The sequence below is a fragment of the Lepus europaeus genome, chromosome 14 (genome assembly GCF_033115175.1).
Source record: "Lepus europaeus isolate LE1 chromosome 14, mLepTim1.pri, whole genome shotgun sequence".
NCBI lineage: Eukaryota > Metazoa > Chordata > Mammalia > Lagomorpha > Leporidae > Lepus > Lepus europaeus.
The window spans coordinates 79,163,727-79,191,044 of NC_084840.1; positions in this window are offsets into that span (position 1 = coordinate 79,163,727).

A 27,318-nucleotide genomic window follows, 5' to 3' on the forward strand; every position below is an offset into this window, starting at 1 on the left:
AGCCAGGGGTCCCTGCTGGCCCAGAAAGACTGTCCCACTGGGGCATCTCTGTCCAGCTCCGTCCTTGGCTGTGGCCCAGGCTCTGTCAGGCCTGACAGTGCCGGGTGGGCTGGGGGATCTCTGCCCCGGCTGAGTGGCTGTGGCTGGGGTCTCTGAGGCTCAGGCAGCAGAAGAGAAACTCCTTTGGCCCTGGGGCTTGGCCCTGCCACCTGGGATGCAGGGAGATGGGGGCCGGCCGGGGCCTCTGTCCCAAGGAGGGCGTCCAGGGCCTGGCCCATGGCTGCTCCACAGTCCACTGCATCAGCCTCTCCCGCAGTGACAAAGAGGTGGATCCTGGGGCGGAGCCAAGATGGCAGATAGTGAGGACGTGCACCGATAGTCTGGGAAAATTTAGTTTCATAAAAGTGAAATTACTGTAGCCTCAGGAAAAGACTCAAGAAAAAAAAACTGCAGAGGAAACCTTCTGGATCTAGTGGATGTGACACAGAGGACCTACAGGGAGCCCACCATGTGGAAGCCCAGCCGCGGGAGCTGAGCCGCAGAATCTCGCCAGCGCGGGAACTGGAGGTAAGACAAAAACTTCAGAAACCCGAGACATTGGTGGGGGAAGGCAGAGGCCTCTCTCTCCACTCACCTAACAAGGCCGAGCAAAACAAAGAGCAAGAGCCATTTTACATATGTAAAGCGGCAACAAGTACACAAACTCAGTAACTTTGGGACTGGTCGAAACTTGAGAACACATTGAGGGCTGCATAAACTCTTTGTGTGGTCCCAGGGGTAGATCAAACGAATACTCACAGAGGCCAGATTTCAACTACCTTCAATTCCACTCAGCTGTGTGGAATTACTTCCCAACTGAGTCAAAAAGAGAGAGAGAGAGAGAGATCCAGCAAGGAGCAAGGGAGAGAACAATCTGGGTGAGCCACTTTTTGCAAAGCCTTAAATCTGAAGAATCAAGCAGAGCTCTCTGGCCACACCCATCACAGCCTCTAAGGATCCATCAAAGCAGACAGCCCACTTAGAGGCATAGTATAACGAGAAAAAAAAAAAACACCACAGCAAAAAAAAAAAAAAAACACATACATTATCTCCAACATGCCAAACAACAAATGTAGAAGCCGAGGTAACAAGAGCAAGGAAGACACTATGATGCCCCCAAATGAACAAGACACCCCAATGCAAGATTATGAAGATGAAGAGATAGAGGAAATGCAAGAAGCAGATCTCAAAAAATTGGTAAGAACATTAAGAAGCTCTCAAAAACAAATTCTTGAACTACAGAAATCCTTAATGGACAAGATAGAAAATCTCTCTCATGAAAATGAATTATTAAGGAGGAATCAAAATGAAATGAAACAACTAGTAGAACATGAAACTGTGATAGTGACAAAAAACCACAATGAAATGAAGAACTCAATAGATCAAATGACAAACACATTAGAGAGCCTTAAAAACAGAACGGGTGAAGCAGAAGAGAGAATATCAGACTTAGAAGACACAGAGAACAGGAAAGGAAACAGTCAAATCAAAGAAAAGAAGAAGAAATCAGAAATCTAAAAAATACTGTCAGGAATCTACAGGATACTCTTAAAAAACCCAACATTCGGGTTCTAGGAGTGCCTGAAGGCATGGAGAGGGAGAAAGGATTAGAAGGCCTTTTTAGTGAGATCCTAGCAGAAAATTTCCCAGGTTTGGAGAAGGACAGAGACATCCTAGTACAGGAAGCTCATAGAACCCCTAATAAACATGACCAAAAGGGATCCTCACCACGACACGTTGTAATCAATCTCACCACAGTAAAACATAAAGAAAAGATCCTAAAATGTGCAGGAGAGAAACACCAGATTACTCTCAGAGGATCTCCAATTAGACTCACGGCTGACTTCTCATCAGAAACCCTACAAGATAGGAGAGAATGGCGAGATATAGCCCAGGTACTAAGAGAGAAAAACTGCCAGCCCAGAATATTATATCCTGCAAAGCTCTCATTTGTGAATGAAGGTGAAATAAACACCTTTCACAGCAAACAGAAATTGAAAGAATGTGTCGCCACTCATCCAGCCCTGCAAAAGATGCTTAAAGATGTGTTACATACAGAAACATAGAAACATGGTCACCAATATGAAAGAAGGTAAAGGAAGGAAACCTCACAGCAAAAGATCACAGGAATCTCAAACCATACATTAGAAAATATCTTTGGCAAATGGCAGGGCAAAGTTACTCCTTCTCAATAGTCACATTGAATGTTAATGGCTTGAACTGTCCAGTTAAAAGACACCGATTGGCTGATTGGGTTAAGGAACAAAACCCATCTTTTTGCTGCTTACAAAAAACTCATCTTTCCAACAATGATGCATACAGACTGAAAGTGAAAGGCTGGAAAAAGATATACCATGCCAACAGAAATGAAAAAAGAGCGGGTGTAGCCATCTTAATATTGGACAACATAAACTTTACCACAAAAACTGTTAAGAGAGACAAAGAGGGGCACTATTTAATGATTAAGGGATCCATTCAACAGGAAGATATAACGATTATCAATGTATATGCACCTAATTACAGGGCACCAGCTTATTTAAAAGACTTGTTAAGGGACTTAAAGGGAGACTTAGACACCAATACAATAGTTCTGGGAGACTTCAATACTCCACTGTCAGAGATAGACAGATCAACAGGACAGAAGATCAACAAGGAGACAGTAGATTTAAATGACACTATAGCCCAAATGGATCTAACAGGTATCTACAGAACATTTTATCCTACATCTAAAGACTTTACATTCTTCTCAGCAGTACATGGAACATTCTCTAGGATTGACCACATACTAGGCCATAAAGCAAGTCTCAGCAAATTCAAAAGAATTAGAATCATACCATGCAGCTTCTCAGACCACAAAGGAATGAAATTGGAAATTGGCAACTCAGGAATCCCTAGAGCACGTGCAAACACATTGGGAATTGAACAACATGCTCCTGAATGAACAATGGGTCATAGAAGAAATTAAAAGAGAAATCAAAAATTTTCTGGAAGTAAATGAGGATAAAAGCACAACATACCAAAACCTATGGGATACAGCAAAAGCAGGGTTAAGAGGAAAGTTTATATCAATAGGTGCCTACATCAAGAAATTGGAAAGGCACCAAATAGATGAGCTTTCAAGTCATCTCAAGGATCTAGAAAATCTGCAGCAAACCAAACCCAAACTCACTAGGAGAAGAGAAATAATTAAAATCAAAGAAGAAATCAACAGGATTGAATCAAAAAAAAATTACAAAAAATCAGCCAAACGAGGAGCTGGTTTTTTGAAAAAATAAATAAAATTGACACACCATTGGCTCAACTAACTAAAAAAAGAAGAGAAAAGACCCAAAGCAATAGGATCAGAGATGAAAATGGAAACATAACAACAGACACCACAGAAATAAAAAGAATCATCAGAAATTACTACAAGGACTTGTATACCAGCAAACAGGGAAATCTATCAGAAATGGACAGATTCTTGGACACACACAACCTACCTAAATTAAGCCAGGAAGACATAGAAAACCTAAACAGACCCATAACTGACACAGAAATTGAAACAGTAATAAAGGCCCTCCCAACAAAGAAAAGCCCAGGACCAGATGGATTCACTGCTGAGTTCTACCAGACATTTAGAGAAGAACTAACTCCAATTCTCAAACTATTCAGAACAATTGAAAAAGAGGGAATCCTCCCAAATTCTTTCTATGAAGCCAGCATCACCTTAATTCCTAAGCCAGAAAAAGATGCAGCATTGAAAGAGAATTACAGACCAATATCCTTGATGAACATAGATGCAAAAATACTCAATAAAATTCTGGCCAATAGAATGCAACAACACATTAGAAAGATCATCCACCTAGACCAAGTGGGATTTATCCCTGGTATGCAGGGATGGTTCAACGTTCACAAAAGAATCAAAGTGATACACCACATTAACAGACTGCAGAATAAAAACCATATGATTCTCTCAATAGACGCAGAGAAAGCACTTGATAAAATACAACACCCTTTCATGATGAAAACTCTAAGCAAACTGGGTATGGAAGGAACATTCCTCAACACAATCAAAGCAATATATGAAAAACCCACGGCCAACATCCTATTGATGGGGAAAAATTGGAAGCATTTCCACTGAGTTCTGGTACCAGACAGGGATGCCCACTCTCACCACTGCTCTTCAATATAGTTCTGGAAGTTTTAGCCAGAGCTATTAGGCAAGAAAAAGAAATTAAAGGGATACAAATTGGGAAGGAAGAACTCAAACTATCCCTCTTTGCAGATGATATGATTCTTTATTTAGGGGACCCAAAGAACTCTACTAAGAGACTGCTGGAACTCATCGAAGAGTTTGGCAAAGTAGCAGGATATAAAATCAATGCACAAAAATCAACAGCCTTTGTATACACAGGCAATGCCGCAGCTGAGGAAGAACTTCTAAGATCAATCCCATTCACAATAGCTACAAAAACAATCAAATACCTTGGAATAAACTTAACCAAGGACATTAAAGATTTCTATGATGAAAACTAGAAAACCTTACAGAAAGAAATAGAAGAGGATACCAAAAAATGGAGAAATCTTCTATGCTCATGGATTGGAAGAATCAACACCATCAAAATGTCTATTCTCCCAAAAGCAATTTATACATTCAATGCAATACCAAGCAAGATACCAAATACATTCTTCTCAGATCTGGAAAAAATGATGCTGAAATTCATATGGAGACACAGAAGACCTCGAATAGATAAAGCAATCTTGTACAACAAAAACAAATCTGGAGGCATCATAATACCAGATTTCAGGACATACTACAAGGCAGTTGTTATCAAAACAGCATGGTACTGGTACAGAAACAGATGGATAGACCAATGGAACAGAATAGAAACACCAGAAATCAATCCAAACATCTACAGCCAACTCATATTTGATCAAAGATCCAAAACTAATCCCTGGAATAAGGACAGTCTATTCAATAAATGGTGCTGGAAAAATTGGATTTCCACATGCAGAAGCTTGAAGCAAGACCCCTACCATTCACCTTACACAAAAATTCACTCAACATGGATTAAAGACTTAAATCTACAACCCGAAACCATCAAATTATTAGAGAGCATTGGAGAAACCCTGCAAGATATAGGCACAGGCAAAGACTTCCTGGAAAATACTCCAACAGCACAGGCAGTCAAGACCAAAATTAACATTTGGGATTGCATCAAATTGAGAAGTTTCTGTACTTCAAGAGAAACAGTCAGGAAAGTGAAGAGGCAACCGACAGAATGGGAAAAAATATTCGCAATCTATACTACAGATAAAGGGTTGATAACCAGAATCTACAAAGAAATCAAGAAAATCCACAACAACAAAACAAACAACCCACTTAAGAGATGGGCCAAGGACCTCAATAGACATTTTTCGAAAGAGGAAATCCAAATGGCCAACAGACACATGAAAAAATGTTCAAGATCACTAGCAATCAGAGAAATGCAAATCAAAACCACAATGAGGTTCCATCTCACCCCGGTGAGAATAGCTCACATTCAGAAATCTACCAACAACAGATGCTGGAGAGGATGTGGGGAAAAAGGGACACTAACCCACTGTTGGTGGGAATGCAAACTGGTTAAGCCACTATGGAAGTCTGTCTGGAGATTCCTCAGAAACCTGAACATAACCCTACCATACAACCCAGCCATCCCACTCCTTGGAATTTACCCAAAGGAATTTAATTTGGCAAATAAAAAAGCCATCTGCACATTAATGTTTATTGCAGCTCAATTCACAATAGCTAAGACCTGGAACCAACCCAAATGCCCATCAACAGTAGACTGGATAAAGAAATTATGGGACATGTACTCCATAGAATACTATACAGCAGTAAGAAACAACGAAACCCAGTCATTTGCAACAAGATGGAGCAATCTGGAAAACATCATGCTGAGTGAATTAAGCCAGTCCCAAAGAGAAAAATATCATTTGTTTTCCTTACTCGGTGACAACTGAGCGCCAAAGAGAAAACCTGTTATGTGAAATGGACACTATAAGCAACAATGAACTGATCAGCTCCTGTCCTGACTTTAGATGTACAATGTAATACTCTATCCTTTTTAGTATTTGTTGTTGTTGTTGTTGTTCTAGTACTATTGGTTGAACTCAGTAATTAACACACAATTATTCTCAGGTGTTTAAATTTTAACTGAAAAGTGATCCCTGTTAAATCTAAGAGTGGAAAAAGAGAGGGAGGAGATGAACAATTAGGAACATGCTCAATCGGACTGGCCGCAAATGGTGGAGTTAGAAATGTGCAGGGGATTCCAACACAATTCCATCAAGATGGCATGTACCAATGCCATCGCACTAGTCCAAGTGATCAATTTCAGCTCACAATTGATAGCTCTGATAGGTCTAAGAGTCAAAGAGATCACACAAACAAGACAAGTATCTTCTAATACTAACTGATAGAATCAAAAAGGGAGAGAAAGATCCAACATGGGAAGTGGGATACACAGCAGACTCATAGGATGGCAGATGTCCTAAACAACACTCTGGCCTCAGAATCAGCCCTCAAGGCATTCAGATCTGGCTGAAGAGCCCATGAGAGTATAGCAGGCATGGAAAGCCAAGATATCATGGAAAAAAAAAAGACCTAAGTGAATGATCTCTGTGAGTGAGATCCCAGTGGAAAGAACGGGGCCATCAAAGAAGGAGGTACCCTTCTCCGAAGGGAGGAGAGAACCTCCACTTTGACTATGACCTTTTCGGTATAAGATCAAAGTCAGCGAACTCTAAAGGCTTCCATAGCCCTGGCAACTCATGACTAGAGCCCAGGGAGATTACTGACGCCATGAACAGGAGTGTCAAATTGTTAAGTCAGCAACAGGAGTCACTGTGTACTTACACCCCATGCGGGATCTGTCCCTAATGTGTCGTCTAAAGCCAAGTGATGCTATGACTGGTACTGAAACAGTATTTTTAAACTTTGCGTTTCTGTGTGGGCGCAGACTGATGAGGTCTTTACTAATTATATAGTGAAGTGATCTTCTGTATATAAAGAGAATTGGAAATGAAAAAAAAAAAACAACCTGGTGTTAAAATGGAAATGGCATAGAAAATTAATTATTTTGAAAAAAAAATTATGTAGGATCTCTGTCGTTAATGTGCTGTACATTGCTATTTAATGCTATAATTAGTAATCCAATGGTAGTTTTTTCACTTTATGTTGCTATATGGGCAAAATGTTGAAATCTTTACCTAATATATACTAAACTGATCTTCTGTATACAAAGAGAATGGAAAATGAATCTTTACATGAATGGAAGGGGAAAGGGAGCGGGAGGGGGGTGGGTTGCGGGCGGGAGGGAAGTTATGGGAGGGGGGAAGCCATTGTAACCCATAAGCTATACTTTGGAAATTTATATTCATTAAATAAAAGTTTAATAAAAAAAAAGAATCATCAGAAATTACTACAAGGACTTGTATACCAGCAAACAGGGAAATCTATCAGAAATGGACAGATTCTTGGACACACACAACCTACCTAAATTGAGCCAGGAAGACATAGAAAACCTAAACAGACCCATAACTGACACAGAAATTGAAACAGTAATAAAGGCCCTCCCAACAAAGAAAAGCCCAGGACCAGATGGATTCACTGCTGAGTTCTACCAGACATTTAGAGAAGAACTAACTCCAATTCTCAAACTATTCAGAACAATTGAAAAAGAGGGAATCCTCCCAAATTCTTTCTATGAAGCCAGCATCACCTTAATTCCTAAGCCAGAAAAAGATGCAGCATTGAAAGAGAATTACAGACCAATATCCTTGATGAACATAGATGCAAAAATACTCAATAAAATTCTGGCCAATAGAATGCAACAACACATTAGAAAGATCATCCACCTAGACCAAGTGGGATTTATCCCTGGTATGCAGGGATGGTTCAACGTTCACAAAAGAATCAAAGTGATACACCACATTAACAGACTGCAGAAGAAAAACCATATGATTCTCTCAATAGACGCAGAGAAAGCACTTGATAAAATACAACACCCTTTCATGATGAAAACTCTAAGCAAACTGGGTATGGAAGGAACATTCCTCAACACAATCAAAGCAATATATGAAAAACCCACGGCCAACATCCTATTGATGGGGAAAAATTGGAAGCATTTCCACTGAGATCTGGTACCAGACAGGGATGCCCACTCTCACCACTGCTCTTCAATATAGTTCTGGAAGTTTTAGCCAGAGCTATTAGGCAAGAAAAAGAAATTAAAGGGATACAAATTGGGAAGGAAGAACTCAAACTATCCCTCTTTGCAGATGATATGATTCTTTATTTAGGGGACCCAAAAAACTCTACTAAGAGACTGCTGGAACTCATCGAAGAGTTTGGCAAAGTAGCAGGATATAAAATCAATGCACAAAAATCAACAGCCTTTGTATACACAGGCAATGCCGCAGCTGAGGAAGAACTTCTAAGATCAATCCCATTCACAATAGCTACAAAAACAATCAAATACCTTGGAATAAACTTAACCAAGGACATTAAAGATTTCTATGATGAAAACTAGAAAACCTTACAGAAAGAAATAGAAGAGGATACCAAAAAAATGGAGAAATCTTCCATGCTCATGGATTGGAAGAATCAACACCATCAAAATGTCTATTCTCCCAAAAGCAATTTATACATTCAATGCAATACCAAGCAAGATACCAAATACATTCTTCTCAGATCTGGAAAAAATGATGCTGAAATTCATATGGAGACACAGAAGACCTCGAATAGATAAAGCAATCTTGTACAACAAAAACAAAGCTGGAGGCATCATAATACCAGATTTCAGGACATACTACAAGGCAGTTGTTATCAAAACAGCATGGTACTGGTACAGAAACAGATGGATAGACCAATGGAACAGAATAGAAACACCAGAAATCAATCCAAACATCTACAGCCAACTCATATTTGATCAAAGATCCAAAACTAATCCCTGGAATAAGGACAGTCTATTCAATAAATGGTGCTGGAAAAATTGGATTTCCACGTGCAGAAGCTTGAAGCAAGACCCCTACCATTCACCTTACACAAAAATTCACTCAACATGGATTAAAGACTTAAATCTACGACCCGAAACCATCAAATTATTAGAGAGCATTGGAGAAACCCTGCAAGATATAGGCACAGGCAAAGACTTCCTGGAAAATACTCCAACAGCACAGGCAGTCAAGACCAAAATTAACATTTGGGATTGCATCAAATTGAGAAGTTTCTGTACTTCAAGAGAAACAGTCAGGAAAGTGAAGAGGCAACCGACAGAATGGGAAAAAATATTCGCAATCTATACTACAGATAAAGGGTTGATAACCAGAATCTACAAAGAAATCAAGAAAATCCACAACAACAAAACAAACAACCCACTTAAGAGATGGGCCAAGGACCTCAATAGACATTTTTCGAAAGAGGAAATCCAAATGGCCAACAGACACATGAAAAAATGTTCAAGATCACTAGCAATCAGAGAAATGCAAATCAAAACCACAATGAGGTTCCATCTCACCCCGGTGAGAATAGCTCACATTCAGAAATCTACCAACAACAGATGCTGGAGAGGATGTGGGGAAAAAGGGACACTAACCCACTGTTGGTGGGAATGCAAACTGGTTAAGCCACTATGGAAGTCTGTCTGGAGATTCCTCAGAAACCTGAACATAACCCTACCATACAACCCAGCCATCCCACTCCTTGGAATTTACCCAAAGGAATTTAATTTGGCAAATAAAAAAGCCATCTGCACATTAATGTTTATTGCAGCTCAATTCACAATAGCTAAGACCTGGAACCAACCCAAATGCCCATCAACAGTAGACTGGATAAAGAAATTATGGGACATGTACTCCATAGAATACTATACAGCAGTAAGAAACAACGAAACCCAGTCATTTGCAACAAGATGGAGCAATCTGGAAAACATCATGCTGAGTGAATTAAGCCAGTCCCAAAGAGAAAAATATCATTTGTTTTCCTTACTCGGTGACAACTGAGCGCCAAAGAGAAAACCTGTTATGTGAAATGGACACTATAAGCAACAATGAACTGATCAGCTCCTGTCCTGACTTTAGATGTACAATGTAATACTCTATCCTTTTTAGTATTTGTTGTTGTTGTTGTTGTTCTAGTACTATTGGTTGAACTCAGTAATTAACACACAATTATTCTCAGGTGTTTAAATTTTAACTGAAAAGTGATCCCTGTTAAATCTAAGAGTGGAAAAAGAGAGGGAGGAGATGAACAATTAGGAACATGCTCAATCGGACTGGCCGCAAATGGTGGAGTTAGAAATGTGCAGGGGATTCCAACACAATTCCATCAAGATGGCATGTACCAATGCCATCGCACTAGTCCAAGTGATCAATTTCAGCTCACAATTGATAGCTCTGATAGGTCTAAGAGTCAAAGAGATCACACAAACAAGACAAGTATCTTCTAATACTAACTGATAGAATCAAAAAGGGAGAGAAAGATCCAACATGGGAAGTGGGATACACAGCAGACTCATAGGATGGCAGATGTCCTAAACAACACTCTGGCCTCAGAATCAGCCCTCAAGGCATTCAGATCTGGCTGAAGAGCCCATGAGAGTATAGCAGGCATGGAAAGCCAAGATATCATGGAAAAAAAAAAGACCTAAGTGAATGATCTCTGTGAGTGAGATCCCAGTGGAAAGAACGGGGCCATCAAAGAAGGAGGTACCCTTCTCCGAAGGGAGGAGAGAACCTCCACTTTGACTATGACCTTTTCGGTATAAGATCAAAGTCAGCGAACTCTAAAGGCTTCCATAGCCCTGGCAACTCATGACTAGAGCCCAGGGAGATTACTGACGCCATGAACAGGAGTGTCAAATTGTTAAGTCAGCAACAGGAGTCACTGTGTACTTACACCCCATGCGGGATCTGTCCCTAATGTGTCGTCTAAAGCCAAGTGATGCTATGACTGGTACTGAAACAGTATTTTTAAACTTTGCGTTTCTGTGTGGGCGCAGACTGATGAGGTCTTTACTAATTATATAGTGAAGTGATCTTCTGTATATAAAGAGAATTGGAAATGAAAAAAAAAAAAACAACCTGGTGTTAAAATGGAAATGGCATAGAAAATTAATTATTTTGAAAAAAAAATTATGTAGGATCTCTGTCTTTAATGTGCTGTACATTGCTATTTAATGCTATAATTAGTAATCCAATGGTAGTTTTTTCACTTTATGTTGCTATATGGGCAAAATGTTGAAATCTTTACCTAATATATACTAAACTGATCTTCTGTATACAAAGAGAATGGAAAATGAATCTTTACATGAATGGAAGGGGAAAGGGAGCGGGAGGGGGGTGGGTTGCGGGCGGGAGGGAAGTTATGGGAGGGGGGAAGCCATTGTAACCCATAAGCTATACTTTGGAAATTTATATTCATTAAATAAAAGTTTAATAAAAAAAAAGAATCATCAGAAATTACTACAAGGACTTGTATACCAGCAAACAGGGAAATCTATCAGAAATGGACAGATTCTTGGACACACACAACCTACCTAAATTGAGCCAGGAAGACATAGAAAACCTAAACAGACCCATAACTGACACAGAAATTGAAACAGTAATAAAGGCCCTCCCAACAAAGAAAAGCCCAGGACCAGATGGATTCACTGCTGAGTTCTACCAGACATTTAGAGAAGAACTAACTCCAATTCTCAAACTATTCAGAACAATTGAAAAAGAGGGAATCCTCCCAAATTCTTTCTATGAAGCCAGCATCACCTTAATTCCTAAGCCAGAAAAAGATGCAGCATTGAAAGAGAATTACAGACCAATATCCTTGATGAACATAGATGCAAAAATACTCAATAAAATTCTGGCCAATAGAATGCAACAACACATTAGAAAGATCATCCACCTAGACCAAGTGGGATTTATCCCTGGTATGCAGGGATGGTTCAACGTTCACAAAAGAATCAAAGTGATACACCACATTAACAGACTGCAGAAGAAAAACCATATGATTCTCTCAATAGACGCAGAGAAAGCACTTGATAAAATACAACACCCTTTCATGATGAAAACTCTAAGCAAACTGGGTATGGAAGGAACATTCCTCAACACAATCAAAGCAATATATGAAAAACCCACGGCCAACATCCTATTGATGGGGAAAAATTGGAAGCATTTCCACTGAGATCTGGTACCAGACAGGGATGCCCACTCTCACCACTGCTCTTCAATATAGTTCTGGAAGTTTTAGCCAGAGCTATTAGGCAAGAAAAAGAAATTAAAGGGATACAAATTGGGAAGGAAGAACTCAAACTATCCCTCTTTGCAGATGATATGATTCTTTATTTAGGGGACCCAAAGAACTCTACTAAGAGACTGCTGGAACTCATCGAAGAGTTTGGCAAAGTAGCAGGATATAAAATCAATGCACAAAAATCAACAGCCTTTGTATACACAGGCAATGCCGCAGCTGAGGAAGAACTTCTAAGATCAATCCCATTCACAATAGCTACAAAAACAATCAAATACCTTGGAATAAACTTAACCAAGGACATTAAAGATTTCTATGATGAAAACTAGAAAACCTTACAGAAAGAAATAGAAGAGGATACCAAAAAATGGAGAAATCTTCCATGCTCATGGATTGGAAGAATCAACACCATCAAAATGTCTATTCTCCCAAAAGCAATTTATACATTCAATGCAATACCAAGCAAGATACCAAATACATTCTTCTCAGATCTGGAAAAAATGATGCTGAAATTCATATGGAGACACAGAAGACCTCGAATAGATAAAGCAATCTTGTACAACAAAAACAAAGCTGGAGGCATCATAATACCAGATTTCAGGACATACTACAAGGCAGTTGTTATCAAAACAGCATGGTACTGGTACAGAAACAGATGGATAGACCAATGGAACAGAATAGAAACACCAGAAATCAATCCAAACATCTACAGCCAACTCATATTTGATCAAAGATCCAAAACTAATCCCTGGAATAAGGACAGTCTATTCAATAAATGGTGCTGGAAAAATTGGATTTCCACGTGCAGAAGCTTGAAGCAAGACCCCTACCATTCACCTTACACAAAAATTCACTCAACATGGATTAAAGACTTAAATCTACGACCCGAAACCATCAAATTATTAGAGAGCATTGGAGAAACCCTGCAAGATATAGGCACAGGCAAAGACTTCCTGGAAAATACTCCAACAGCACAGGCAGTCAAAACCAAAATTAACATTTGGGATTGCATCAAATTGAGAAGTTTCTGTACTTCAATAGAAACAGTCAGGAAAGTGAAGAGGCAACCGACAGAATGGGAAAAATATTTGCAAACTATACTACAGATAAAGGGTTGATAACCAGAATCTACAAAGAAATCAAGAAAATCCACAACAACAAAACGAACAACCCACTTGTGTAAATGTTATGTGCAAAAAGGAGGAAGAATATGCCCCCAAATAAGAATACCATTTTATTTCTCTTTTCAATATATTTGATTTTTAAGAGAAGAATGTTTATTTGATTAAAAAAATCCAATTTTCTGAAACCCTTGGCACTAATGCAATGGACAGGTTATTTCTTTACTTTAGAAAGGATTTTAATATCATGTATCCAAATCCACATGTTAAGCAATGAAAAGACTTTTTTTATGTTGTGTATATATATTAATAAGAAATTCTATATAATTCTGTAAGCATTGAACTATATCTTTATTAATTCTAAGAAATGTAGAAATCCAAAATCTTGAATAGATTATCCTTTCAAAAAACATGAATTATGTCAAACATCGAGGTTTCAAATAATATCAGTTGATAAAATCAATGTTCTTTCGTTTCTCTGCATAATATGCCTTGTTCCACCAAGCCAGTGATAGTATCAAGATATGAAAAACAGAGATTGGTAAGTGATAATGGGAAAAATGTTGCATAGTGTAAGCCCTGACAGAATTGGCTGAGAATTGCAGCTCCATCACTGACTGGTAGTATGAGATAGGGAAAATTACTTAACTCTCCAGGACTTCATTTTCTTGAATGCCAGACATAGGTAGCAGAAGTGGTTGTCGCAATGATGTAGAGAAGCACTAGGGAGGGTTTCTTTAATGGAAGTAGTACAAGGTAGCTGCTATGGCTTCCTGTAATGAAGACAATAGATTAAACCCCCACTCTTTTCATCCAAAAAAGAAATGGATGTTCAGAATGAGCTTTGTTGATACCTGCTTCCTCACTTGGTACACATCAGTGCACCGCCTGTCCCTGTCTGTTTATCTTCATTAACAATGCCTTCCTCCCTCTCTCTAACACCATTACATTTTTACAAGACAAACAGATGAGTCTAGAAGCCAGGTAAGCAAACATGGCATGCAGCATGCTGCTGGTCCTGCTTATTCAACATGCAGTCCAGAGACTCAGAGCATCAGCCTCTCTAGAGTTCAGTCTTAGGGACTCCCCAATCCCACTTCAGACCACCTGGTTGGAATCAGCATTGAAGCAAGCTCTCCAAGTGGACTATGAGCACACAGAAGTCTGACAACCCCTCTCAAGACCCCTAGACTTTGAATGACACAGAGAATGGCAGACAAATGCATGGCATGGATTCCCAGGAAGCTGGAAGTAACAGCAAGGTGAGTGAGCATGGTTGACCCACTCATTTTACACACACAGAATTTGCAAAAAAACCAAGAAATTATTTTTTACAAATTTTAATAACAAAGTGAAAAGTGTATCCCAAGAATGCATTATTTCTGCAGCATCATTCTGCCTACCTTTGAGGGACATATGGAATAATGACAGTCATAGAAACAAAACTGGAGGATAAAGCAATTTTGTTTATATTTTCATAGCTTGTTTAGTGTTTAAAAAATAAATATGGTTGCGGTGAAGAGATGTACCTGACTTATACACTATACAATCTCTATGTCTGACACTTAACAATGCTTGTACAAACTAACACTGAAGGAATGAATGAATCAGAGCCAATCCCCAGGGGGGGAAAAATGAAACCCTGTTGCATGTGCAGATGAAATACGAGATTGTTTTACAGCTCATATGAATGATCTGGGCAAGAATTTGCTGGTAGCAAGAGCACTGGAAAAATTTTTGCAATCTGATTAATTGAACATTTAACAGCTTGTTTTCATGTACAGTTTACTCAATTTATATAAGCAATTACTGAATTTGCATGTACAAATGGATGCAGCTCCAAAGCCTAAGGTATTTTTTTATTCAATCTACTAAATTTGAATCATAAAATAGGTTTAAAAGTAGCATTTGGCATGGCTCTCTCTGCTAATGATAAACAGAACCCCGCATCCTATATTTGAAAAAGGTTATTGGGAAGGTCACTTTTACCAAATAAACTTATTGGATTTGAAATGCATGAAATCTTGTTTTACAGTTAAAATGCAAGAAAGGAATAAAACTCAATCACATCCTACCTTGATCAAGTCCCAACTCCTGAACTGTCTTAAATTAGTTATGTAGAAATGCATCAGGATTTCATTATTTTTTATGACTGAATAATCCTGTGTAAGAAGTAGAAGAAAAGAGTTGGTAAGCTCCAAACACAAAGAAAAGATAAGGAAATGGAAAAGCTAGTTTCCTGGTTTGATTAGTTACACTATGTTGTGTGTTGAAATGTTGCAATGTACCCCATAAAAATGTTCAAGTATTGCATATTAATCAAAATATTTAAAAATAAAATGAAAACATACAAAAGAAACAACCCAAAGAAGTCCAGGTGAGGCTGAAATGTGTTCCTAAAATTGATATTATTTTATTTCCTTAACATTTTTTCATGGTTTCATGCTGTCATTTAAGAGATGGATAAGATATTTCAAAATTGTAGATTAACTCCATCAAAATTTAACTTGGTATATACTGAGATATTTTAGACTTCATCCCAGCAGTTTGCCTGAATTCTAGTGTGTGTTTTACACTGTGTAAAATTGGTTTCCAGAGTAGATATTGTGGCATAGCAAATTAAGTCCGTGGATTGGTACGCACACATTAGCATCAGAGTGCCAGTTAAAGTCCTGGCTCTTCCACTACTGATCCAGCTTGCTGATAGTGTGCCTGGGAAGTCAGCAGATGATGGTCCATGTACTTGATTCCCTGCCACCCATGTGGGAAACCATGATGGAGTTCCAGGATTCTGGCTTTGGCGTGGTCAATGCTTGTTGTAGGCATTTGGGAGATGAGGAGTAGACATGGATCAATGATCTCTCTCTCTCTCTCTCTCTCTCTCTCTCTCTCGCTATCCCTCTAGCTAAATTGGCTTTTCAAGTAGAGGTGCATAAATGAGCATTAAAAAAAAAAAAAAAACTTGGTTCTGGGCTGGCACTGAGGCGTAGCCAGTAAAGCCTCCACGAGCAGTGCGATGGATCCACAACTGATCTAGCTCCCTGCAATTGTACCTAAGGAATCAGTGGAAGATGGCCCAAGAACTTGGGCCCCTGCACCCATGTAGGAGACCTGAAAAAAGTTCCTGGGTCATGGCTTTGGATTGGCTCAGCTCTAGGCATTGTGGCCATTTTGGGGAGTGAACCAGCAGATGAAAGATATCTCTCTGTCTCTCTCTCTGTCTCTCTCTCTCTAATTCTGACTTCCAAATAAATAAGTAAATCTTAAAAAAAGAACTTGGCTTATATATAAATAATAAAAAGTTATATTTTCAAATGTTTCATTACTTCTAACCAAAGTGAGTTTCATAGGACATTTGTGTGTATATATACATATATATTTCCAACATCTTGATCATATATTAAATATAGTGAATAGTTATTAGTGAATTCTTATTCTTAGATGTTTTCTTCATGTTTTAAACAGTAAATTCAAAAAGTATCAGTCATTTGATATTCAAAATCATTTTTACACACAAGTGATAATTGGAATTTTCATATGAAGTTTTTCAAATCACACAGAAGTGCTGTATGATGGACATTTTCAATATATAAGTTTTGAAATTAATAACTTGAAATCAAGTAAACTAAGTCACTTGCATCTTCCTGATTAATAAATCTGAGTCTTTCAATCCCAGATATTCCCAAACTTTTTAATCTTCATTAAAATATATCATAAGAGTTGAGATGAAAATCAAGAGACTCTTTGACCCATAAAGCAAATCCAATAAATCTCAACTTGCATGAGGCATTGCCACATAATCTAAACCATTCATGAGAACATGTAAGGATGATTTGTTCATTCAAGTTAACATGCATGTCCTAATCTATTTTTTTTGTTCTTTAAAGATTTATTTATTTATATTTGATTTTTTTAACTTTTATTTAATGAATATAAATTTCCAGTGTACAGCTTATGGATTACAATGGCTTCCCCCTCCCATAACTTCCCTCCCACCCGCAACCCTCCCCTCTCCCGCTCTCTCTCCCCTTCCATTCACATCAAGATTAATTTTCAATTCTCTTTATATACAGAAGATCAATTTAGTATAAAGATTGCAACAGTTTGCACCCACATAGAAACACAAAGTGAAACATACTGTTTGAGTACTAGTTATAGCATTAAATCACAATGTACAGTACATTAAGGACAGAGATCCCACATGAGGAGCAAGTGCACAGTGGCTCCTGTTGTTGACCCAACAAATTGACTCTCTAGTTTATGGTGCCAGTAACCATCCTAGGCTGTCGTCATGAGTTGCCAAGGCTATGGAAGCCTTCCAAGTTTGCCGACTCTGATCATATTTAGACAAGGTCATAAAAGACAGAGTGAGGATAGTAACCAATGATCCTAAGAGTGGCATTTGCCAGGTTTGAACAATTATACAGCATTAAGTGGGGAAGAGGACCATCAGTACACACAGGTTGGGAGTAAAGCCATGGGTGGTAGAGTAGAGGTTATGATTACAAAGGAATGAGGCCCAAGTGTGCTAGACAGGGTCTAGAACAAAGGACAGAGTCATTATTAGAGGAGCTAAGAAAGGTGCTGTCTAAGCTACAATTAAGTTTTCTGATTGAGAGGCAAATAGAACCTGATAGAAGGGGCTTGATAATAATCTGGTGGGCTTTAGGCCTTGTAAGTTAAGAGGCCAGACCTATCTATCTCTTCACATGGGGTATATCCTAAGGGAGGTGTGAACCTCCTAGGGGAGGCGCACTCTGTTGGCTTTCATTACTTGGCTGGCCTGGGAGGAGAGCTGGCCAGGTAAAGGCAGGGGGCATCTCTAACAAGAAATTTACAGTTCTGCCTGCAATGTTGCTGACCCTACTTGACCATACCCTCAGCTGCAGTGGTCACTTTGGAAGCTGGGCTGAGTGAAGGGCTTTTCAGCTTAGAGCCAATAAGATCTGTGGCTCTGACCTGGGCATCCTTCGACTCCAGGGCAGGTCCATTTCCAGTGATCCGACTCTTGGCAGAGCTGCCAGGGCTCTTCACAAGCTGACTTCTGCTGAAGCCCAGGCTTACCACATTGAAAGCCACTGCAGTGGACTGGCCTGTTGGGTCTCCTTGAGGGCAGATCACTGTACAGATCAGCCATTAATAGGCCTGCCACCCATTGCTTCTGATGCCTAGCTTTCTTTTCCTCCTGGTTTGTGTTAAAGCAGACCAGAGGATGCAAGTCAAGGGAGTGCCCAAATCCCATCTCTAATCTTTGGTGGCCTGAACTACAACTCTATAGTCACAGGCATGTTCTGTAGTACTTTTTCTAAGGTGGACAAAGCCAATGAGGAAAATTATATTCTCACTTTAAAACTTTCTTTCCCTTTGGTCTGAAAGGGAGGTTTTTTCTACTTACTGTATACTTCGCTGATGTGAAGTGAATCTAGCTATGAGATTATTATTTAAGCTCTTATTTTGGCTATGCTATTACAGAAAAATATTAGCCATCTTTTTATAAGGTCTAAAGATTAAATTGTGTGTCCTACAGATTCCTTCATAATAGAATTAGTTTCCTACCTTGAAGAGAATAGAGAAATGAAAGAACAAGTTGGGCTTAGAATAGAGAAATGAGGGAGCAAGTCCTAGATCGCTTGCTGACAATAGCAATATTACATGAATACTTAGCAAACAGTTTCAACCATTAGATAACAACTTAAGAAAACATTTACCAGAAGGTCCAATGCCTTCTATAAATTTTAAGAATCATGTATTTGAAAACACCTCTTAAATATCTAACATGGTGTAGTTTGTTTAACCAGTAAACTTAAGCACAACCATATAAAATGTTTTTAGTTTCTTTCTACCAACACGTTTAAAACATATGATACACAGATTCAGGTCCCACAAATTAAAATGTATCTTTGATTGATTTTAGCAGCTTAAATTTATGGACAATCTTATCTATAAGCCATTTAAAATAAAACTCTTAATAAAATTTCCCCATGTGGACATACAATATGTACACACATATTACATAGCATAGTAGACCAATATAGTAATTTTAATAATAGCTTTTAAAATCTTTAACTCTTTTAGTAGATTTCCAATTGATTTGAATTCCTTTTTGATTTTAGTAACCTCAGTTAACCATACTTTCTCTCAGTTGGTACTGTTAATACATTATTGGCTTCATCTGTTTACAGAGCCATCCCAAAGTACTGAATACAATAGAAGTGGCTGGAAAAATTCCATAGGAACCTATAGGAGGACAGCTAAACACAGAACCAACAGCGCTTTAGTTTTATGAGCAGCAAATCATATATAACTATGGATGACAAAAGACTTTAAGTCGCCATGTTTAAAATTATAAACTCATCAACCAACAAGAGGCACTTGCTTACTTCAAAGTATTTTTGAAAGCACCTGTAGGATTTTACAAGTAATTAACCCTTTAGGCCTCTGGGGCTTTCTCATAAAGATAACTATCATGTCTAGTAACACAAAATCATTAGACTTTTAATTCTCAAACATTTGTATTAATAGCATTTTCCATTATAGAAACTTAAAGTTTGGTACCACACCACATCTTGACAGTACTTCTAATATAATCCAAATAGCCTGATTAGTTGGTGTCTCTATAAGATGAGAGACATAGGTCCTTCGATTTTTTCAGTTGGGCCCAAACTGGAAAAACCAAAGTCCAGGATTTACTGGAAATTTTAGAGTCCAGATTGTTTGAAACTTTGATTTTTTGAATGCCTGTCAAGAATGCCAAGAAGGCTCAAAATCCGAAATATCTGGTTGAATTAAGATTCCTTAAAATCATGACATAACATAGACCAAATTTGATCATTGTTACAAGGTAATTATTCAAATCTTTGAAAATAAGCACATATTTAAATAACCCATAGCTCTTAATAAAAATTCAGCTGTTTTTGAACAATTAGAATTTAACAGACATCAAGAGAACATAATAGATTACTTTAACACATTGCTTTAACAGAGAATCAGAGTTTAATTCTATGTCAAAGAGAAATTGAGCTTCCTGTGATCTTTTGCTATGAGGTTTCCTTCCTTTACCTTCTTTCATATTGGTGACCATGTTTCTGTGTTTATGTGTGTAACACATCTTTAAGCATCTTTTGCAGGGCAGGATGAGTGGCAACAAATTCTTCAGTTTCTGTTTGCTATGAAAAGTCTTAATTTCACCTTCATTCACAAATGAGAGCTTTGCAGGATATAATATTCTGGGCTGGCAGTTTTTCTCTCTTAGTACCTGGGCTATGTCTCGCCATTCTCTCCTAGCTTGTAGGGTTTCTGATGAGAAGTCTGCTGTGAGTCTAATTGGAGATCCTCTAAGAGTAATCTGACGTTTCTCTCTTGCACCTTTTAGAATCTTTTCTTTATGTTTCACTGTGGTGAGTTTGATTACAATGTGTCATGGTGAGGATCTCTTTTGGTCATGTTTATTAGGGGTTCTATAAGCTTCCTGTACTAAGATGCCTCTGTCCTTCTCCAAACCTGGGAAATTTTCTGCTAGTATCTCACTGGAAATGCCTTCTAATCCTTTCTCCCTCTCCATGCCTTCAGGAATTCCCAGAACCCGAATGTTAGGTTTTTTAATAGTATCCTGTAGATTCCTGACAATATTTTAGATTTCTAATTTCTTCTTCTTTTCTTTGGTTTGCCTGTTTCCTTTCCTGTTCTCTGTCTTCTAAGTCTGATATTCTCTCTTCTGCTTCGCCCATTCTGTTTTTAAGGCTCTCTAATGTGTTTGTCATTTGATCTATTGAATTCTTCATTTCATTATGATTTCTCGTCACTATCACAGTTTCTTGTTCTGCTAGTTGTTTCATTTCATTTTGATTCCTCCTTAATAATTCATTTTCACGAGAAAGATTTTCTATCTTGTTCATTAAGGATTTCTGTAGTTCAAGAATTTGTTTTTGAGAACTTCTTAATGTTCTTATCAATTTTTTGAGATCCGCTTCTTGCATTTCTTCTATCTCATCATCTTCATAATCTTGAATTGGGATGTCTTTTTCATTTGGGGGCATCATAGTGTCTTCCTTGTTCTTGTTACCTCGGTTTTTGCGTTTGTTGTTTGGCATGTTGGAGATATTTGGTTTCTTCACTGTGGTGTTTTTTCTTGTTATACTATGGCTCTATATTAAGTGGACTGTCTGCTTTCAGTGAAGACTTAGAGGCTTGAGATGAGTGTGGACTGAGAGCTGTGTTTGGTTCCTCAGGGCTGAGGGTGTGTCAAAGGTGACACTCCCAAGTTAGGCGTGGTAAATCTCTCTTTCTTTCTTTCTTCTTTTTTTTTTTTGATTCAAAAGGGAAGTAATTCCACACAGCTGAACGTAATTGGAGGTAGTTAGCAGGCAAATGATATACCCACAGGAGCCAGAGATCGGAAGCTCTTTCCCAAGGACCACACAGGGAATCTGTGCTGCCCTCAGTGTGGGCTCCAATTCTCCTGCAGTCTCCCACTGGGTTGCCAAGTTAGATGCTAATCTCCTATTATTTCACCCCTCCCCCCAGAGTCAGGTTTTTCTGCTAGGCTCAGGGCCGGTGCAGACCTGAAGTCGCCCTGCTTATGACGTATGTCCAAAATGGCGCCTGCTCTTTGTCTTGCTAGCCTTTGAGGGGTGAGCGGAGAGAGAGAAACTCATGCCCGTATCAGTCACTTTTTTTTCCCTCTCTCTCTTCTAGTTAGCCTGGTGAACTTTTCCCCATGGAGTTTCAAGCCTCATTCCCTCTAGTCTCCTCTTTCTGCTTGCCCGCTGGTGTCTCGGGCTATTGAGGTTCGGCTCACCTCGCGTTCCAGCGCTGGTGTGTTGAGTCTGCCGCTGGTGTCCCGAACTTGTCCTCCCACGCTCTCCACGCAGGTCCACTGTGAATCACTAGTTCCAGAAGAGTTTCCTCTGCTGTTTCATCCCCTACTCTTCCTTGACCCTGCAGTATCTTCACTTTTATTAACCTGTGTCTTGCCGAACTATCAATGTGTTCCCTACCTATTCCACCATCTTGCCGCTGACCTATTATTTTTTGATTTACAAATTGTCTTCCAAAGTTTTGACCATGAAGTCCTATTACTCTGCTTTAGTGCTTTGTGAGCTTGAAGTTTTCCTCTGATGAGGATTATTTTATATCCTCATGAATTCAATGACAGCTTATCTACCTGGACTGATCTGACACATACATCATTGTATAAATTACATAATCTGTAAGACTAACTTGATATGCTTATGGAGTCAACACTGTGGGTGTTAGTATTCCAGCTATTTATTCATTTTAAATTACTTATTCAGGTTTTTCACTGAAAAACTTGCCCACCCAAAGTGCCTGGAACTGTGCCAATGAGTTTACATGTCTTTTACTCATATAACTTGTAATACACAACCTTATCATGTAGGTGATATCATTATCCTCACTTTATAAATAAGAAAATGTTTACATCAAAGTAAAAGGAAATAACTGGCTCAGAATCTTACATCTAATAAACCACTAATTTAATATCTTGTGAGATAGAGATTGAAACCAGTATACTTAGTGATAGAGTGGGAGACATCTAGGAATTACTGTTAGAAGATTTGTGTTTTGAATCCAAATATAAGCATTAATTAGGAGCTTGGACTTGACTTCTGATATTTATAGTTTCTCAAATATTGAAGCAAACCTCGAAGTTTTTAAATATGAAAGTGCATTCCAACTGGAAAATCATAGAGTATAATGAAAGCAACTGAAGGCATTTTTAAAGTTTCTTTTCAGGCTTTTATATTAGCTTTCTGGATTTCAAGTTTCATTTCTGAACTAGTTAGACTAAAATATGTAGGAAATCTGAAGGCTTCCAAGTCTTCTGTTGTGTTGTTTTTAAAATTTTATGTAAGATTTTTTTTTTTTTAATGAAACTTTCTTCGGTTACAGTATTCACCATTAAAACAATCAGTTGGTGGAAGTTATTCAGTGCATAACTTAAGATGCTACATGGAACACCCACATCTCATACTGGAGTGCTGCGCTGGAGTCTGGGGGCTGCAGATTTGGTCTCTCTGATATTGCACACCCTGGAAGACAGCAGATGGTGGCTCAAGTACTTGGGTCCCTTTCAGCCACATGGGAGGTTCAGATTGAGTTCCCAGCTCCTGGCTTTCGCCTGGGCTAGCCCTAAATGTATGGCCTTTGGGGAAATCTGTCCCTCTCTTTATGTACGTATGTGTGGTATGGTGTGTGTGTGTGTGTGTGTGTGTGTCTTTTTGCTTTTCAAATAAAATAGATAAATAAATAAACATTAAAATTTACCAGTTGTGCTCTAAAGCACAATTGTTGAACTGGACTACAAGTCACTGTATTTTCATAAAATCTTTATCTGGTACTCCCCATACCCCTGTTTAATAGAAGTTGCACCTGAAGGCACCAGGGGAAATGATCGGCAGCCCAGGATGGTGACATGAAACTATGACCTCATGATCTCCTCATGTCTTTGGGAATTGCATCTCAAACTTAGATATTAAAATGGCTTTACTACATGAATTACTGGTTTCATCTGGTTGCACGTAGCTTGGCTCCAAATAAAACAAAGTTAAATAACAGTGGCTAAAAAATTTTTTTAAATTACAGTGGCTAGAAAAAAATTCAAAATTTGAAACTAAATACTGTGAGAACTATTTATATAGAGCGACATATGACTCTATCCAACTTGTTTCTTTCTGCAGCCATGATTTTAGGCTTCTGAGTCACTCAAGTCATAGATTCCCTCCTTGACCTCTTCCTGTGACACTGAGATGGTCTGCCTAGACTGTCACTGATAACTGACACTGCCTGAAAATAGCTCATTAAATTGTTAAGCCTCTGGGGATCAAACAAAATTGTGCATGGTTCTCTTGCTGTCTGAAGCCAGCATTCCCTTTAGAAACAACCTCACCAACCTCCACACCTAGAAATGAACCATTACCTAGCTTTGTAGAAACAATGCATTAAATCAGGCATGGGCAATTAGAAAGATGTTTCCCACCTTGCCTGCAACTGAATATGTTCAGGTCAATTTATATTTCATTATAATTATTAGCAAAATGTCCATGGAATTCCATTTCTCCTCTTAATAAAAATATTCAATATGAATAATATAAATTTTATTCTCATTTTAATACTTATAATCCACCAGAAATACAAACTCTTCAAAATGAATTACAAAGGTCATTTAATATAAGGTTAAAAACTTACTAAACAATCCTACAGATATTTTATGAATTTCTTCTGTTGATTGAAGCTATTCACTCTCACAAATGTTAAGTCAATGCATGAAATGTGATAGATATACTTCTGTTTTTGGTTTACTGAGTTATCTCCTGCCTTTGCAGTGCAATGTAGAAATCTCTGGCATATTTAGTTCATTCAAAAATAAAAATCTGTTCAAGTCTTCACAAAATGCTTTGTATAAATTGTCAAATCTCCAAGCTTCCAAAAGCTGTTTTGAGAAGCAAAAGCCATGACAATCAGATTATTTTAATATGATGTGATATACATTAATTTACTTTATATCTATGGAAGGAAAATTTAAATAATCTTAGAAATATATAAACACATAGTATAAATTTATATTACATACATAAGAAAATGAATAGAAAGAAACACACACCCTCAAACCAACCTCCATGTTAGCTTTTTGACATGAAACTTCCGTTTGTATTTTAAAATGAATAATCTCATTCCTATTTCCCTCTGTCATTTCATTGAGAATGTTACTGTTTCTTAGTTTCGCTGTTCATGGCCGTAACAAATAAAATAGGCAAGTCTTAGAATCATTTCCTAAACAGGCTCTGGCCTCTGTAAATGATAAATCTAACTTTCCGCACACTGTGACTGACAGCCAGATGGCTGAAGGTCAGAGAAGGCTCAATGAGACTCATAAACAAATTATTTTATCAATTAATGAAGTACGTTAGCCCATCAAGATTCAGCATAGAAGACCGATGTAGGGACAGATATTGACACAGTGGGTCTGACACTGCTCAAATGCTTGCATCCCATATCCAAGCTTCTGCACTTTGAACAGTGGTTCTCTTCCTGATTCCAGTCTCCAGTGCTACACAACATGGGAGACACAGATAACTGGGTACCTGCCACCCATATGTGGGAAAGCTACATAGAATACCCAGCTCCCAGCTATGGGCTGGCCTGGCCCAGGCCTAACTTCAGGGGCATTTGGGGAGTGAATCAACAAACAGGAAAAATCTCTTTCCTTCTCCCCTTCTCTTTCTCTTTTTCTCTCTCTTGAGCTCTGCCTCTCTTGAGATTGCACTAAGAACAAGACTGAACCAAGTCAGCTTCGTGACCCTGGAGAATTACTTATCTCCCTGTGCCTCAAACTCCATTCATAAATCAGACTTAATAAAATGAATTCGCATTTTCTGAATATTAAAATGTAAATGATTGATTCCACTCATATAGAGATCTTACTAAGGGGCCAGCACCATGGTTCGCTTGGATAATCCTCCGCCTGCAGTGCTGGCATCCCATATGGGCACCGATTCTAGTCCCGGTTGCTCCTCTTCCAGTCCAACTCTCTGCTGTGGCCCGGGAGGGCAGTGAAGGATGGCCCGTGTGCTTGGGCCCCTGCACCCACATGGGAGACCAAGAAAAGCACCTGGCTCCTGGCTTCGGATTGGTGTAGCACCGGCCGTGGCAGCCATTTGGGGAGTGAACCAATGGAAGGAAGACCTTTCTCTCTCTCTGTCTATAACTCTACTTGTCAAATAAATTTTTAAAAAAATAAAAAATGAGATCATACTGAATTATATCCATAAACATTACTCTTATTGTTACCATTATTATTATCATAATCACCATCATAGTAATCAAATTCTTATTCTGAGCAACAAAATGTTAGATATTACACCTGCAATTTGAAGAAAATGTCCCAGATTGACTATACAAAGATATACATACAGGTCGCTATACAGATAGAAAAAGATATTTATGGATGAATACATAATAGATAATAGGTAGATGATAGATAGATACAGATAGATGATAGAATGATAGAATGATAGATAGATAGATATAGATGATTATATAGATAGATATAGATAGATAAATAAATAGATAGAATTTTAATGGCATTTTTCCCAGCTCCTCATTTCTCAGGAAATCTCTCATGCATTCATGAAAATCCCACTATGTTATTAACCCATCCTTACTTCCTGACATCTGGATGACCAACGTCTCTGAGAGTGACATCTCAAAAATGATGTTGTAATTGCCGCCTTTACAATATTAATGAACAAACCGGCTATCACTTCTCAGGCATCAGAAATCTACAGACTTGGCTTTAATTTTCTGAAGGCCACACTAAAGAAGGTACAAGAGCCCTCTCTTCTCATGGCTGTCAAACAGTTACTAAGGATGACTAGATATGTCCTCAGGTCTCATGAAATCACTCACAAGGTAAGGACCTTGTGAATGTGAGCTTTCCCCATAAGGTCAGAAAAGCAGAATGCCAAAACCCCAATCCAAGGTAGGCTATCTCTTCTCCTTAAAAACAAAAACTAGTATACAATTTAATTCTCAGAATTTCATCAGTTTCATCAAGTGTTCCCAAACATATTATATCAAGTGTATTAAAATTTTATATAATTTATCAATATAATATTTTATAAAATGTATTAAAATATTTCAAAATTCTAACTCAGTACCAAATCACCATTTCCTACAAATTTTAAATACAATAGATGCTAAGTTTGATGCTTTATTTATTTATTTATTTTTGACAGGCAGAGTGGACAGTGAGAGAGAGAGACAGAAAGGTCTTCCTTTGCCATTGGTTCACCCTCCAATGGCCGCCACGGCCAGCTCGCTGTGGCCGGCGCACCACGCTGATCTGATGGCAGGAGCCAGGTGCTTCTCCTG